At 38.9% G+C, this 4,499-nt stretch overlaps 1 long non-coding RNA gene across 1 annotated transcript; it reads left to right on the forward strand.

Annotated features, from left to right (window-relative positions):
- Window positions 1–414: 414 nt before the first annotated feature.
- Window positions 415–2,599, forward strand: LOC133900580 (uncharacterized). The gene is made up of 3 exons (XR_009906567.1): window positions 415–926; window positions 1,690–1,785; window positions 2,336–2,599. It is a non-coding gene; the product is annotated as an uncharacterized LOC133900580 (long non-coding RNA).
- The last annotated feature ends 1,900 nt before the right edge of the window (window positions 2,600–4,499 follow it).

A 4,499-nucleotide genomic window follows, 5' to 3' on the forward strand; every position in this document is an offset into this window, starting at 1 on the left:
AATGGGTTGCAGATAGATTAATTCATAACTAATCCATAACACCCCCAAAATTAGTGAAACCACTTTTATTAGTTTACTTAAACAATTATTTGTGTAGGAAAAATAATGGTAGACATGACAAAGTTAAAATAACATGAGTTAATAAATGAGCTGCACATTTTTCTTTTTTTTCCAAACTTCCTCTCCATGAAATATGATGCAAAGGATATTATTTTTGAAAACAAATTTCACAGAAGGTCTTAGAATTGTCTCTAGTTTTTTTTAGAATTTTTGTAATGATTTTTTTATTTTTTTGAATTTTTAGGGGGTTTTTTCAACAAAGTCAAACTTTTGGGGGGCTTTTTGCAACAAAACAACTTTTGGGGGGGAAAGTCAAAATCCAAGTGACTTTTGGGGGGGTTTTTGCAGTTTTCCCTTCTTTTCAACTAGCTCAAATGGATAAGGTGCTACCCTCACCACCAGGCGCATGGTGCCCTCCACCAAATTCTCCCCTTTCCTTAATCTTCCAGTCCAGTTCTCCATCGTCAAGCCTTGCTTGTTCCCCACCTTTCACCAGCCACCGTCCCTGTCCAGCATCTTGTGCTACAGGGTCCACAGACAAAGACACACGCCTAGCTCAATCCTTTGGTAGCACCGCTGCCCACGAAACTGTGTTGCTGCCTAAGGCCAAATCCAACCTCTCCTCCATGGTCGCTCAGATGCATGCCTCCATTGTCGATCTGTTCATTGCGCTGCGGTCCAGATCCACCAAGCAGTCAAGCTGTTCCGAACTCCGGTGCCTCTAGGACTACATTGGTGGTGACCTCATTGTCCTTCTCCACATGACTTCCTTCAATCCTGCCTCCAATGGGCTCCTATGGAGTGCCTCCCCCCCCCCCCCCATGAGCCATGGTTGGACTGCCACTGTGTCAGTCCATGGTTATCAGGTTGATTTACCTAAATTCTCTCATCTCTTTTTGTCTTTAATTTCAATTGTGTATGGTCAATATTGATTTTGCTATCAATGGTTGATGCCTTGATGCTACTTCTAATACATATTACTATTACCATCATTTACCTGAAAGCAGGCAATATGCTATAGCAACGGCTCTTCAATCAATTAATATGGGCTATGCGTCTGTCTCTTGCTTTTGATTAAAAAAAAAACAAGTGTTCTAACGGTTAGTTTAAGAAAAATACCAATTTAAATTCGCTCTAATTTCTTGGTATTTATGTTGCGACGTAGATATGTTTTATGCTAGCATAAATGGGTAACGTATCAATGCTCTTCTATTAGTTTTGATTTTTTTCTCTCTAAAAGTAGAACTGGTTGATTCATTTCTCCAGAAGTAATTAGAATGGGCAGATTTACATGAGGTTCTAAACTAACTTGCATACTTTTAGCATCAGGTTGGTTATCTTTGTTCGTTTCTTAAAATTGTTTCCTTTCAATCTCCTCTGAAGTTGTATTATGCAAATCTTATCTAATGGTTGTGATCCCAAAAATTAAATCGATACTTATGTTCCCATGGATGTTAATTGATGACTTAGGAGAAGGTTCGATCCCCAAGTTTAGCCTGACAGATAAGTAGGGAGTTGCATCACAAAACTCTATTTCTCAGAAGAAAAACTCCCTGCAGTTGCAGCTATATCTGTATATATGCTCCATATTACGATGTGTATCTAACAAAGAATTTTTAACATTCACAGAACATACAATTGGTGTATAAAATCAGTGATCATATATGATGCTGGACAAATATGCATAGAGGGGCCACTCATTATGCTGTCAGATTCAAAGTTTGGGTGAGTAGCTTGCTTCCTGATTGTCCATAATTTCTTAGTCTTATGCTGAGCTTCAAGATAGTGGTGAGGTGTTCCTGCCTATGTTCTGGCAGTGGTTCACCTGGGTTACTCTTAAACACTTTATTGCATTGTTTATCCTTGAATCGCTGCTATATGAATCCAGGATTCTTGTTGTTAATTCTTAAGTCATCATTCATTTAGATGATGGAAACTGCTTATTGACATTTTATGATTTTGTCCTCTCCTTAAAAAAGTACCACCATGGCAAAGTTCGTAATATTTAAGCCTACTTTAGAAATAGTTCAAAAGTGAGTAGCATGCATGTCTTTGATCACAACACTATTGTATCTAAAACTTAATGCACCGATGCCTTCTCTTGATTTGATGTACTTTTGAAGGTACAACTTGTAAATGATACTTCATACTTGCAAGTGTAAGGATCAGAAGTACTATTTTAAAAGTCTATCTTTATTTGCATGTATAATGCATAGTGTTATGTATTTTTGGATTGCCTTATAATTCTATCAAGTTGTCTCTTTCTTTTTTTCAGACAGGTTTTTGGAACTCATTAGATTGCGTGGTTCTCAACCATAATGCACGGAAATATAATGCAATGTCAACTATCTACATTTTGTTTATAGATTTTCATTTTTATTATGTACAGATGCAAATAAGGGGTGTGGGGTGTGCTAAATATCAGAGTTGTATATGTATCTCTACTAAGATCAAGCTGTGTGTGTCTTGTTCACATGAATGTCATACAATAACATGTTGAATGCTCTGATAAAGATATAATTTACCATTTCAGACATTACCACCCTTGTGTCCTAATATGAATATTTTGGTATTAATTATTCAAGAGAAATATATGAAATTCAAAATATAATGCTAGTAATTAATGTGGATCAATTTTGAGGTAGCTTTTTTGACTCAATCTGACACAAATGCATTGAGGTGGACCGCCTGCCTCAAGCTGATTCTGAGGAAGATTTGACAGCCTCAGAGTCACCTATTTGAGGCGGGGGTATCCGAGGCAAGCTTTGTCAGCCTCAATATATCTTTTGAGGCTAAATTTCCTAGTATTTGAGGCTGAATAGCCTAACCTCAAATACTCTACCGTGTTGTAGTGCCCCCTCTACATGGGCCCCCTCCGCCCTTCCACGCCGGTGTGCCGCCCCCTCGCGTCAGTGTCGCTCCTCTGTGCCCCTCTCTCACATGGTCTACCACTCCTTTGTTGATAAGACCCGATGGGTCCCTATCGGGTTCTGGTGCGGGGGCACATTTTAACCCGATTAGCTATTCGATTGCGGGTCGGGTTTTGAGTTTCAGGTTTCGCTACGGGTGGGTTTTGGTTGAACCTGCACTCGATCTGATCTGTTGCCATCCCTAGTACTGGCTAGCACGATGGAGAGAGACAAAGTGAGAAATGATGAAACTGCCCATCTTTCAGAAACTTGGGCTTGTGCTGGTCCATGGGCTAGGGGAGGGTGACAGCAACCGCTGGATCCAAAATCAAAGGCCAAGATCAGACAAAACCGTAGCAATGGTAGCATAGATATGCACAATGGAAAAAAGTACTATGGCTGTAGATCTTGGTCGTTGAAGAAGAAATGATGATCTAGATCATCTCCAAGCTGTCGATCTAGGCCATGGAAGAAGAAATGAATGATCTAGATCATCTTTGCCCAGATCTCAATTTGCCAACATATACATGCGTGTATGCGATGTACTGGCTAACCATTGTGGAGGGAAAAAAAACGTGAAGTTGACAAACCACATAGCCTTCTAGAATTGCATGCCAACTTGTGTACTCCCAACAGTCATAAATATATATCATTTTGGATAAGTCATAGTTTTCAATGCATAGCTTTGGCCAATATTTTCTATTTAAAATATATTTATAAAATTTATGAAATTTGTGATATTATAAAAGTATTTTCAAGACAAATCTACTAATTTGATTTTAAAGTTTTCAAACTAAATATTGTTAGTTAAAGTTGTAAAAAATTAACCAAACCTTTTTTCTAAAACGATATGTTTTTATGGCCAAAGTGAGTACTGAGTAATAGCCAAGATAAAGTATTGGATAGATAACGTGGTGACAGAAAAGCGTGAAGTAGTAGAATGGACCCCGATCCTCTGTCTTAATTGAGATTAATGCTGAGAATCACTACGTGAACAGTATAATGAGTCAACAGCTACAGCAGCCTACATTAATTAACTGCTATTACTGTACATAAACTGTAGCGACAGTAGCACGGCCTAATGTAGCGACGTACTTTACTGTTCACAGGTTGCTGTAGCGCCTGATCTGAGCCCTTCGTTTTTATCAGACGGTGCGCGTTCACTTAATACAGAGGTCTGTAGCATCTCTGCATTGGCTTCTCCAATGCTCAATGCAGAGGATCTCAGTCCTATTAGAATATGTAGCCTTCCAAAAAAAATGATTGTCTTGTACGTATATTTTAGGAGGTGAAGCATTGGTTGCCACTGTCGAGACAGAACCGTTGAGAGAAGTGTGTGAAATTGCCAAAATGCGCCGCCTTCTAAAATTGCTTTGCCAGTTTGTATATGGGTTGGAGGTGAGCACTGGTTAGCCAGCGTGACAGAAAGAGTAAAATAACAAGAATATGTAACTTCCCAAAAGTTGTTCTCCTCGTACGTACTAGGAAGTATTACCTTAGGAAGCAGAAGAAATGATCGACCATTGCAAT

This window comes from Phragmites australis, chromosome 19, assembly GCF_958298935.1.
Source record: "Phragmites australis chromosome 19, lpPhrAust1.1, whole genome shotgun sequence".
Taxonomy (NCBI): Eukaryota; Viridiplantae; Streptophyta; class Magnoliopsida; order Poales; family Poaceae; genus Phragmites; species Phragmites australis.